Raw genomic sequence first — 13,993 nt, 5'->3', positions numbered from 1 at the left:
TGGTAACACAAAGTGCTTCTACGAGTCCCTTGATCCCCAGGCTGAGCGGGCAGATGAGATTCAGCACCACACTCCGCACAGTTTCTGTGTCGCCAGAAAAAGCGACCTTGTCTGATGGCCTTTTCCCGTCTGGGTTTCTTCTCCCTCGTCGTCGTCGTCCTCTTCCTCCCCTTCTCTCTTGATCTGATTCTCTCTCATTGCAATGACCTCATTGGGATTTAAGAGGGTGATGGAGGAGGGAAAAGCTTGATCTATCTGTGGGTCCAGAACCAATACTCTTGTCTGGCCCTTGATCGGCCCCGCCTCGAGACGCTTACCACAGGGATCCAAGCGATCCCTACCTTCGCATTCCCCCAACCCCCCTCTCGCTGCCTTCTGGGCTTCTGTCCAGATGGGAGTGGAGGCGATGCCTACGTCAACACGGGGGCTCATTCTGTATAAAACTTTCTTCTGCGTGTACACAGGGTGGGAGCACAGTGTGTAAAGAAAGGCAGAGAGAGCACAGGGGATGGAGAAAATACAGACTCCTAAATTCACTAGGACTCCAAAGGACACTCACCAAGGAACTCCTCTCTCAAGAAGAGTTACACTCAAGCCTGCTTTAAGGAGTTGGCCACTCCCTGCTGTCACAACCTGTCACCTTCCATGTCCGAAGGTTGGGAAGATGCAGTTGGCTGGGGCCTCACCCCTGCGAGGGAAGTGGCGGCGGTTCCTCCCCAGCTCTCCCCTAGCAGCGCAGCTACGTGCGTTCTGGGTAGCATCACCAGACCACATGCCTGGGACTGCGTGTTCTCACTCATATTCAAGACATGTGTATATTTAAGTACTACACTGGAAAGGGCATTATTAAAAACAAAAATCTGGCTCACTGCACAACTGTTTATGACAGTTTGACCTCGTCAGAATCCTTAGAGCGAGGGCCAACTATGGCTCAGGTATTTCTGTGTTGTAATCTGATGCATGTGGGACTCTAGAAATCTGGGTATCACTGAGTCTGGGCCCAGTTTCATGTCCCTGATTTTACTTCATGAAAAATCCCAAGGTATTCCATCAGGAAGATCTAGGGAGTGGGGAGGATGAGAAGATGTTTATGGGTCATCTTTCTCAAAAACTGGTTTCTGGGCAACTTGTAGATGGATTGAAGAAAAATAGAAGAAAGGAGGACTGAGTTAGAACACACTGCACAAGACCAGGGCATCTTGACCTCTGAATGCATGCTGACTAGAGCAGGGCAGTTTCCTCTGATTAGAAGCTTCTTTTTTTTTCTTTTAAGGCCCCAGTGCTGAGAACACTAAAGTGGAATGATATACAATCTATATCATAAGTGCCCATTTTAGTTTTCTTAAGTTTCAGAGCTTCTTTCAGAGTTTAAATTCAAATGTACAGTATAATTTATTTTCCTTTTGATGTATTTATATTCCACATTTTAGAAAAATTGAGTCTTCTTCTCTTAAAAAAAAGCAAGGAAGGAAGAATTATGAATTATTAGAGTCTTAATAAGTCTTAAAGAGTCTTCAGCTACTGTGATGTTTGGAGAAAACCTCAAACATTTATTTTCAATAATTAGTGAATTCACCTTCCACTTCTTGAAAACTTAAGTCTACCAAACAGCCAATCATTAGAATCCTTCATATAGTTTTTGGCTTTAATGAAGGATAGTTTATTTTATTTAAATCTTGTAAAAGTCATTTAAATGATCCAATTTATATGTAGAAATAATGGAGTAACTATGTTGCCTTTTTGTTTGCCTTTAGTCACTGCTTTCCTTTTTTTTATATATATATATTCTTCCCCATTGGAAGAGAAAGTTATAGTAAGTGTTAAAATAGATTGGTTAATGCAGCCATATAAAAAGGAGTGCAACTTACAGGACGCAAAATTAATTTTTAGAGGTAGTGTTAACAATGGATGAATTTCCCAGAGAGAAAGAAACGAGTAAATTATTATGATTGAATTTTCATCTCTGAATGCAATGGCTAGAAATGTATTTTCTTATAAACCCAAAGCCTAATCATATGCTTGACTATAACCAACCTTCATTTTTTGAAAAACAAATATACATGTATGATATCACATATGTGGAATCTAAAAAAAGGGTACAAATGAACTTATCTCCAAAACAGAAATAGATTTACAGATGTAGAAAACAAACTTATGGTTACCAGGGAGCGGGTGGGGAGAGGGAGGGATAAATTGGAAGATTGGGATTGACATATACACACTACTATATATAAAATAGATAACTAATAAGGACCTAATGTATAGCACAGGGAACTCTACTCGATACTAAAAGAATCTAAAAATGAGTGAATATAAGTATATGTATAACTGATTCACTTTGCTGTACACCTGAAACTGACAAAATGTTGTAAATCAACTATATTCCAATAAAAATTTAAAATAATAAGAAATTAAATCCATCCTCACTTATAAATGACTACCAATGAGTCACACCAACACAGAAATATTTATAGGAATAAAATAAAAACAATCGTTACCATGAACAAGTTACTGTTTGTATTTAACAACATGAAGATCAATGTTGTTAGGACTTTCAAAAATATCTTACATTACTTGTTCTGGGAGACAAAGTATATTTTCCATGCCCTTTTAAATGATGGTAAGATCCCCACTCCCAATTAAATACAGCAACACTAAATTTTACTCTTAATCGTGGAAATCATGGCAAAAAAAAGGCGGGGGACTCAATTGGCATCCTCTACCTCTCAAAATTATTTGTTAGAGAAAGAATTACAGGATAAAACAATAAATCAAGAGAAACGCAAATAAAGTATTGATACATTGGTATCTAAACACCAGTGGCTCTACAATTAGAGGGTTTAATTTTTCTTATGTTATAGTACAATAAAAAAGCTATTCATGAGATCCATTGATAGATACATGGTTCAATACTTGTACTTCCTCAATAGGAGCAATAGTATAAAAAATCTCAAGTTTGCCACCTGCTGGCTTATGTAGGATACAGTGAATATGAATGTATAGGTAATCGCAAAATACTTTTTATTAAACTTACTAGCTAATCAGAAGAAAATCCTCTGTAATTGCTTTCTTTATGGACCTAAGTTCTGCCAATAAGTATCTAAGAGTTCTGAGATCTTCATATATCCATTTACCCAAATAAGATTTATAGAATTTTTTAATTAAAGTATAGTCAACATACAATATTATATTTGTTTCAGGTATACAACATAGTGATTTGACATTTATCTACATTATGAATTGATCACCACAATAAGTCTAGTAATCATCTTTCACCATACAAAGTTATTAAAATATTATTGACTATATTCCCTATGCCGTATATAGAAATTTTAATACATGGAAAAAGGAAAATCCAGGAGCTGGTAAACAAATACCACCTGCCTTAATATAGTCAAGTAAGTTGGTGAAATAATCAATTCAGTCACTAATATAAGGTTAGTAAATGAAAAGGTCAAAAATTTTAACTGATTAATTTTGAGAATTGATTTAAATTGTTCAAGCTATTATAAACTAAATTTGTATGGTGATCTTAGGAACTGCACTGAATGACCAGTGTAGTATAGAAGATGAAGAAAAATAAAAATCACAAAATTATTACAAATCATATAGCTGTTTTTAAGTGCTACAAGTCTATTTAATATTTCAATACTCTTGTCAGTGTGGCTAGAAATGATGATACCTAAGACTTAGCTAGGACTTTATAAAGTAATTCTGCTAAAAAAAGAAGAAAGGAAATAGCATTGTGAGGACCTTTTTTTCCTTATTTAAAGCTTAAGAAGAAGAGATAATTAATCCTGAATTTATCTTTTGCCTTTTTTGTCTTCTAGTGATAATATAGCTTAGAAGTCATTATCTAATAGTAACATCAGTGCTTATGAAAATTAATTAGAGTAAGTATAGTACTCAGTATTGTGTTTATCATAATTTTCCATTTATGTCTGAAATATCTTTTGATTATTAATGACTTAAGCGTGTAAAAAACCCAACTTATGTATTTTATACTGATATCTACTTTTTAATAAAGAGTGTGATTATTTACAGTCCTAGCCTTTATGGAGTAATTGGGACTGGATTCACTCTCCTACTATATATAATATATTCAAATAAACAGTGTTAGGATACCATACGACAGGCAGAGCAGAATTTTGATATCTGCGAGAAGAGAAACAAGCAATGTTTTCTCTCTTGGCCTCTTGACTATAGGCATCTAACAAGCTGTGTTACAAGAAGAGGGGTACCAAGCAGAGCACAGTAGTCTTACAGAATTCAGGGACAAACTACAGAATTCTTGGAGGCTGAGGTACCCAGTATTTTCAGGACAGAGTACTAGAGGGGAGGGTGTTTAATAGAGAAAGAGATCCATAAATCTCCATAGGGCTCCCTTGAGTCTCTTGTTAAATCTAAGCCACAAAATCAGGGGGTGCAACTACACAAGGCTAGAAATGGAATGACCAGAGAATAACATCTGAAGCTTACAAGATGTCTGGGAAATTTTTCAGGTTCACAATAGCCAGTGAGAGTTCTTGTTGAATACTCAGCCTTTGGTGGAGAAAACAGGTAGAGCACACATAAGCAGTGGGGCTAAACTATGCATAAAGGCAACCCTATATCTGACATAAAAGTGCTTTAAAAAAGGCTTCTAAAGTGTCAATCTGTTTGGTAAGTAACTTAACAAACTCTAACACATCTTAAATAAATTGACAAAAACTATCATTCAACAATGTAACACCCACAATCTATACTAATTAATACCTGAAATATGAAGAACCAGGAAAATGTGATCCATAACCAGGATTTCAGAGATGATGGAATTTGTTAACACATGAAGACTTCTATTATAAGTATTAGAAATACATTCAAAGATGAAGAGAAAAAACATTAATGTAATAAAGACAAACTGAATTTGTAGCAAAAAACAGAATATAATTCCTCTAGATGAAAAATTATATATCTGAAATGAAAAATAGTACACTGATTTATTAGATTAGACACCGAAGAAGAAAAAATTAGTGAACATTGACACAACAGAAATTAAATTACACAGAGAAAAATCTCAATACAAATTAAATCACAGAGAAAAAAGAAGACTGAAAAAAAATGAACAGACTCAATTACCTGTAGAACAATTAAGAAATGATATATGGACATAATATAAATTCTAGAAGAATAGGTATGTGAAAATATTTTAAGTAAAAATGACCAATTATTTCCCAGGTTTGGTGAAAATTACAAACCCACATATCCAAGAGGTTCAGTAAAATACAAATAGAATAAACACAACAAGGCATACCACAATCAAATTGCTGGAAAACAGTGATAAGGATTAAAAATTAAGAGCAGCCAGAGGAAAAAGGATGCATTACATATAGAGGAAAAGAGGAAAGACTTATAGACTTCTCGCCTAAAGTAATTCAATCCAGAGGACAAGTGAATGACAATTTAAATTACTGAAACTTAAAAAGAATCAGAAAAACCTATTAATCTAGAATTATATTCCCAGCAAAAATACCTTGAAAAATGTAAAGGAAACAGATCTGTCAGACCAACAAAAGCTGAGACAATTTACTTAGTAAATTTACTCAGTGAAGACATGAGATCTTCACTTTAAGAAATATTAAAAAAAGTATTCTTCAAACAGAATTAAAATATATCAGAAGGAAACTTGGATCTACACAAAGAAATTCTGAGCATCATAATGGTACATAGATAGGTAACTGTGAACAATAATTTTTTTTCAGTTTTCATCTCAAACAGACTAAAAATATGCACAGAAACCAGAGCTGCTGTGCAAGAAACAGAGTTGACAGTTCCAGCACAGCCAAAAAAATTAACAGCTGAAACAAAGGATATAATGCTTACTAAAGAAAATTAACAGAATCCAGAATCTTTACAACTTAATATTCCTAATATCCTAGATGTAATAAAAAATTATCCAACATATGAAGAACCAAAAAATAAAATACATTTTCTCTCATGAGAGAAAAAAATCAAGCAAGTGTGACCAGAAAATAAATCAGATGTTGGAACTAAAAGATTAGGATTTTAAGACAGTACTTACAATTATCCCCAATGATCTAAAAGAGAACATTTTTTCAACCAATGAATATTTTAGTAGAGAAATGGGAAATTTTAACAAAGATAAAATAAGTTTAAAATCGAAATTCTAGAAGTAAAAAATACAATTTTGAAATAAATAAAATTGGAAGGACTTAGCTCAATGAACATGACAGCGTAGGTTAATTTAAATATAAATAATAATTATAGTAAACAATATAAATGTTTTTAAAATGAGTGGCAGGAACATCTTAAATGATATCAAATGGTCAAAGATAGGTACAACTGGAATAGAAGAAGAAGGGGAAAGAGGACTGGACAGAAAAATATTTCAGAATATAACGGCTAAAATTTCACAAATCTATGAAAGGAAGAAATTCACATATTTGAGCTTCTAAATCAACACCAAGCAGAGAAAATATAAAGAGGCTAACAACAAAGCACAAGGCCAAGTCAAATTGTTGAAATCTAAAGATAAAGAGCATCTCTTAAAGGCAAAAAGGACTTCTCATCAGAAACCATGGAAACCAAAAGACAGTGGAATAACTTATTTTACGTGATTAAATAAGAAGAAAAAAAAAACAGCCAGAATTCTATATACAGCTAAAATGTCCTTTAAAAATAAAGGCAAAATAAAAATATTTTCAGATAAAAGAAGACTAAAAATCCATGTCCTTCAGCCCTGAAATGTAAGAAATCACAAGTTCTTCAAAGTGAGGAAAATGATACTCAGATCCTAAGAAAGGAATAAAGAACATCAGAAATAGTCAATATCTGGTTTAATACAAAGGTTACTTTTTTTTTGACTTTTTCCTCTTTATATCTTCACAAACCATTTAACTGTTTAAAGCAAAATCATAACATTGTCTTGTGGGGTTTATAATGTATGTAGATTGTTATATATAATACATTATAATGAAAAGCGTGGGAACCATGATTCTTTATGTTTACAAGATTTTCATATTTAAGTGAAGTAGTATATAATTGACTCTGAGTGCATTATGACAAGTTAAGGATGTATTGTAATTCCTGATGCAACCAAAAGGAAATGCAAAATATATAACTAAGCACAGAAATACAGCCAAGAAGTAAAATAGGAAACTTAAATTCAATTCTAAAAAATATTTCAGAATCCAAATAAAAGGCAGGAAAGGAGAAACACAGGAACAAACATAGAGGAGACAAGTAGAAATCAAAAAATAAAATGGCACAACAGTATTCAATGATATTAAAAAACTGTATTAAACATTAATGAAATACAAATTACAACTAAAAGGCAGAGATTATCAGAAACAATAGAAGGAAAACAAAACAATCATGTTGTACACAAGATATACACTTTAAACAAAAAAAGATAGAAAGTGAATGGAAGGAAAAAGATATTCCATGCAAACAGTGGCAATATTAATAAAAGATAAAATATACTTCAAAACAAAATTATTACCACAGATAGGAATGGACATAATAAAAGGATAAAAATTTAAGTTAACAAATAGAGTGTGGTAATTATCTTCTGACCACATCTCACAATGATTTCTGCCTACTGGTACTCAAATCCTTGTATAATTCCCTCCCCTTGAATGTGGACTAGACCTAGTGACCTACTTCTAACTAACAGAATTTGATAAAAGTGATGGATGTCACCTCTATAGCTAGGTTACAAAAGACTCTGACTACCATCTTATGGTCATCTCTATTGCCTTCTCTGATGGTAATATGCTAATATGTTAGGAGGCCCACAGACAAGGAATTGAGGGCAGCCTCAGAGCAATGGTCAATGAGGAATTAACACTCTTGGTCCAACAACAGGAGGAGGGACTGAATCCTGCCAACACCATGAGTGAGTTTGGAAGCAGATCCTTGACCATGGAAGCCTTGAGATGACTGCATACCTAGCCAACACCATGACTGCAAGAGAGGACCCACCTAAGATGCACTCAGATTTCCAATTTCCAGAACTGTGAGATAATAAATGTTGTTTCAAGCCACTAAATTCTGGCATAATTTTTTTTTACAGAGCAATAAACTAACTAATACAAAGGCATAACAATCATAAATGTAAAAAATCCCAAAAAGAAAATGTCAAAACATATGAGGCAAATTGATAGAATTTAAAAGAAATGGAAAATTCCACAGTATTTGGAGATTTTAAATACCCAACTGCTAGAACAACTAGAGAAAAAAATCAGCAAGTATGTAGAAGAAATAAACAAAATTATCCAACAACTGTCCTAATCAATAAACCAGGGATAATAATTTCTGCTGAGACTTGCTTTTTACCGTAAAAAGAACCAGCTAATTGACTACTGAGGTTCAGTGAAATGCAGTGTTCTGCTCAAATTTTTGCTGCCAGAAAGAGACAGTTTTCACACCTATTTCTGATTTCTGATACTCTCTTAAACACTTTAAAAAATGAGTGCTAAGATATTTAATAATCATTTTGTTATGCATTTATTAACTGAGCAACTATTTATATAATTATTTCAGAAACAGATTAACTGATGAGAAAAAGCTATTAGGTTACATTAACAAATATGAAAAGTAGGTTAGCATAGAATGGTGGGGTTGATAGGGTCATGAAAATCCCTCTTGTTAGATTTCATCCTATATTTAAATCCTTTCTACCATATTCCTGACCTCTCCTTCAACTCTTCCAGTGACTAGGAACACAATGCATTAAAAAAAGTCTGAATATTAGACCAACATCTAGATTTTTTGTGAATTCCATCCACTGCACTCAGTTCTATCTTCTGGAGCAACAGAGAACAAGTAAAGCCTATTTTCGTTATCACAGTCGTTCGAATAGTTTACAATTTTCATGCCCTGTGTCATGTTCAACATTTACAGGAGAAATTTCTGAGTCTCTCAAAGATCATTCAAAATGGTCCAGGTCATTGATAGTAGTGAGTCTTAACTTGCTCCTGTTTCTCTAAAGTAAAAACATTTATAGTTGTGTAAAGTGTAACAGGTGTGTTCTGATAAGGGCCAAGTACTGCAGCATAATTATCTCTGTAATTCTGTATTTTTTGTAAATGTGCTCTATAAAGATTGTGGCCAGTTTTGGCTGCACTCTGAATGGCATATTCATATTGAGGTTTCAATCAATGAAAAGCCCAGAGTATTTTTCCCGTAGACCATCCTGTTTCCCCAATCTTGCACTTGTTCAGTTGATTTTTTTAAAACCTAAGGACAGGTTGATTTCTTTATCACTATCTAATTTCATCTTGTTAGCTTTGGCCCTTCATGCTTTCCTGTAGAGATCTTTTTGAATCTTCTTTTTGTCATCCCATGCTTTAGCTGTTCCTTCCAGAATTATGTATGTCATATTCCCCCCAAGCAGTGGGCCTATTCTGGCCTCATTCTTCTTGTTCTGAACATTTCTAAAAATGTCATTTTTACTGTCTTTGGCATTTTTAACAAGCCTCTGCTCAGTTATGCCTCTTGCTTTTTCTGCCTCTATATTTCCAAATTCCTGTCACTCAAAGGTTTATTATCATGTATATACCCCCCCTTTTAGCTTTCCGTATTTCCCTCAAAATACATGGCTGAGTAGTTCCTGGGCAGGCACAAGACTTAATAGTTTTTATCTTTTTATTTTCCCCCAAATGAGGAATTTGTAGTTATAATTACAATTTTGGTTTTAAGAGAATCCTGTCCAGTTCAGCTATCTTACAACTAGCGTGTCTGGTCAGTGCCTCATCTTATGTATTCTAGAGATTTGGGTGTATATTTTACTATGTCAGTGCTTGTTTCCTGCTTTTTGAGTTGACACTAACTTGTAAACTTACTGAACAAATACTTAATAAATACCTGTTTAACAAATATGTGAAAGATTAAAGAACTGATGAAAAACTGAGAGATAATGATGTTATTTTTCCAAGACTATCCACTTCAACTTCTTCAGCTAGCTATATTTAATTACAAAAAATCAGATCAGCATGGTGACTGCCTCTCCTTGCTTCCTTCACTGATTCATTTAGATAAAATTAAAATAAATACTAGGAAAAAATGTGAAACATTTATGATAAAGTTTTAGTCTTCACATATAAATAACTATTTCAAACAAAAAGAAAACAACCTGATTTAAAGGTCACAGTGTTTGCATAGGCAATTTTCACACCCAAACAAAATATTACAAATGGCTAGTTAACACGTTAAAAAACGTTCAGACTCAGGAGCAAACAAAACGTGCAGCTGGTTGTTAATTCTCCTATGGGACTGGCAAAAAATTATTTTAAAATAATAATTATTGTTACTGAGGTAAAGTTAAATGGTTATTCTCATAAATACTGTGGAAATATAAATGGGTACAATATTTTAAAAAGATATTTAGCAATACATATCGAGTATTGAAAACACTTATACACTTTCACTCAGTAATAACCTTTGCATTTTACTCTTTAAATACTCATTGATGATCAAAAGGATTTACATATAAGAATGTTAACAACAGTATTATTGTAGGAAAAAAGTTAAAATCAGCTCAATTTTCCACATAAAGTCTAACAGTGAAATAAAGAATTGTAAAGTTATAAGATAGAATAATTCATAGTGTTAAAATTATATTAAATTCATATATTTTCTAGCTATAAATACGATTTGAAACTATACTTTAAAAATCATATAAGTAAACAAAACAATCCTAGTTTTCTTTAAAAGTATGAATATAAAGAACACTGTAAGGAATTACACAATCATTTTATTAGTACTCTAATGTTTATTAGATGTTTATTATTTTCTCCTTTATGCTTTTTGTACTTTTCAATTTGGGAACAAAAACTTGTATTAATTTTTAATCAGAAAAAGTCATACAATAAGAAACAGGAACCAAAAAGCACAGCAGTCTGGAGTTACTTAACATGGGTGGGAAAATGCATATGAATCTCAAAACCTCCAGAGAATATCATTTTATGATACTTTAATTTAGAAATTAAAGTTAACAATGACAATGTTGGGAAATTGAAGTTATGTTAAATATTGCCAGCTTAAGAAGCCAGGGGAATAAATTACAAGTTTTAAACAGGTCTTTTTTTTAGCAGAAATCTTTAAGCTGTAAAAAAGCATATTCCGGGCTTCCCTGGTGGCGCAGTGGTTGAGAGTCCGCCTGCCGATGCAGGGGACACAGGTTCGTGCCCCGGTCTGGGAAGATCCTACATGCCGCGGAGCGGCTGGGCCCGTGAGCCATGGCCGCTGAGCCTGTGCGTCCGGAGCTTGTGCTCCTCAACAGGAGGGGCCACAACAGTGAGAGGCCCACGTACCGCAAAAAAAAAAAAAAAAGAAGAAAAAAAAAGCATATTCCTCTGCCCTTAAGGAATGATAAGGGAATATGAAAAATCCAATAATATGAAAGGGTTGATAGGCCATAACTGTAGTTTATCATTATGCCACAGGTGCTGAATAAGCATAAAGTTTCTGAGATTTCAAAGGAAACCCTTTCTACTCAGTCAACACTATATTCTCTCAGCAAATATGCCAATTATTGGGAATAAACAAGAAAGATTAGAAGTTCTGTTCAATTTTCAGGCCACTTAGACACCAATAAAATTACTATTTAATTTCACTTCCTGTTATCTTCAATCAGAAAAAACTTGAGTAATAAAAGTAGCTTTTACATTTCCTTGATAACTTATGAATGGTTCTTAGTTCAGAACTCTGTACATACCCAACAGTAACTAAAAATTATAGGTTTACTGATTAGCTGGACAGTCACAATGGCATTGTCTATAACAGAAGAGGATTTAAAGTAGACCAAACTTTATTATGAGGGCCTTGAGTTAGGAAGAGAGATATTACATAATAGTTTTTAAAGTTTGATTAAATTAATTTTCATTCTGAATTATTCTAATTAGTTTAACCTCACCCTCACACCAGATCTTGACTTGGGGTTCTAGGTGTAGACTCAGACTCTGGAAACATTTTCTGGGCAAAAGGACAAAGTACTATTGATTCATGAGATAATACTGAAGATGAATAATGGCTAATATTTATGGAGTGCTTACTATATACCAGACACTAGTTTAGCTACTGAAGATATCCCATAAATAAGATAGAATATCTGCCCTAAAACAGCTTACATTCCGTGGGGGATTCAAACAACAAACAAGTCAACAAATAATTATATGACATAATTTCAAAAAGTGAAGTAAATTAAGTCAAGTTATGGGAATGAAGTGATAAAAGGGTAGTTTAGATAGTGTCCAGTACGTGACACATGATCAGAGATACCTGAATAAAGTGAGCATGTGAACTCAAAGAAGAACTGGAGAAAAAGCATAGCAGACAAAGGGAAGAAGTGAGTATTAAGTGTTTTTAGAATGGCTAACACCTAGGGAGTTAGGGGGAAAGTGGTTGGAAATGAAGTTGAAGAGGTAGCCAGGGACTAGATTATTTAAGCCTGCTTGACTGTGGTAATATTTTGTATTTAATTCTAAGCAGATAGACTGAGGGTTTTTGAGAAAAGAAGTGACATGATATGATTTACATTTTAATAAAATCAATTTCCTAATCTGCTGACTCCAGATACAATCCACTGAGGGATGGGTAGGGATGGAAGCAGTTGGAGTCTATTGCAATTGTAAATAAAAGCTTGAACTAGAAAGGTAGTGTTAGAGGTGGTGAGATGTACATTTTGATAATATCATACAAGGGAAAAATCTGAATTTCGTTAAAAAGTAGAACATTCAACTGCAATCTTATTTTATAGTGCTGAACTGAGAAAATGAAACCAGGCCAAGGAATCAAAAAGGAGACAATCAGGAAGAGTGAATCCTGTAAAATTGCCTAAGTCAGAGGTTGGTACTAGTATTTCACCACTTGGCAGCATGGTAAAATGTATTACATATGTGCCAAGAAATATCTGTCTTCTCAGGCTTTAGAGTGCTTGCTAGGGTGGGGTGTGGGGTGGATGGAACCCTTCCTCCTTACCCTCAACACTCCCCATACCCACTGCTGGATACTTCTTAGTGCTGGGTGAATCTGCAATCATTGCAGGCAGTAGACTATTCAGTACCATCTAGTACTTGCTGGTATGGTATGTGATAGTGAACATTGCCAAGGAGGTGCTCTATCTTTTGGACATCTACTTAATTAGCCAGGTGTAAACATATTCTCTGGATAAAGTGGCTCATGGAGGAACCCTACTCCAGGTACCTAAGGATCAATGGAGTAGTATAAGGTGATAAGAGTCAGTGAAAAGGAATGGTGGCCAAGGAGAAGCTTCTGAAGGGTGCAGCTTTAGGTGGTAGTGTCTTCATGTTTATTGGAAAATTCCTTTTGTGGCTCTTGTCCTTTTAGTTCTATGTAAGCCAGGTGCAAACAGTTTTACAATTACAGATGTTTATTAGGAAACACGATATAAAAAAATCTACTTGAATTTGAAGAGCATTCACGTTACCATAAAAAATTTCAAAAGTACATTTGTAAATTACAGAAAAAAATTGCTGCTAGAATTTTTACATTTCAAATGTTATCATTTATGATAATTTATACTGATGATTTAAAATTATTATCTGCTTTATTTTATATCTAGTAGCTTGTACCTCTTAATTCCCTTCCCCTACTTTTTTCCCCTCTGGTAACTGCTAGTATGTTCTCTGTATCTGTGAGTCTGTTTCTGTTTTGTTATATTAATTTGTTTTAGTTTTTGGATTTCACACATAAGTGAAAACACAGTATTTGTCTTTGACTGTCTGACGTATTTCAATAAGCATAATACCCTCTAGTTCCATCCATGCTGTTGCAAATGGCAAAATTTCATTCTTTTTTTTATGGCTAATATTGCATTGCATATATATATCACATCTTCTTTAACCATTCATCTACCAATGAACACTTAGGTTGCTTCCATATCTTGGCTACTGTAAATAATGCTGCTATAAACATTGGGGTGCATATATCTTTTCAATATATAAGATACAGGGATGTAATGTATAGCATA

General features: G+C 33.9%; 1 protein-coding gene across 1 annotated transcript in view; it reads right to left on the bottom strand.

Annotated features, from left to right (window-relative positions):
* Positions 1-13,993, bottom strand: part of TMEM196 (transmembrane protein 196) — a 210,511-nt gene that overhangs the window by 53,143 nt on the left and 143,375 nt on the right. The window lies entirely within an intron of this gene.

Source organism: Mesoplodon densirostris, chromosome 9, assembly GCF_025265405.1.
Source record: "Mesoplodon densirostris isolate mMesDen1 chromosome 9, mMesDen1 primary haplotype, whole genome shotgun sequence".
In the NCBI taxonomy this organism is placed as follows: domain Eukaryota; kingdom Metazoa; phylum Chordata; class Mammalia; order Artiodactyla; family Ziphiidae; genus Mesoplodon; species Mesoplodon densirostris.
This window is presented reverse-complemented; position numbering and strand designations above follow the sequence as displayed.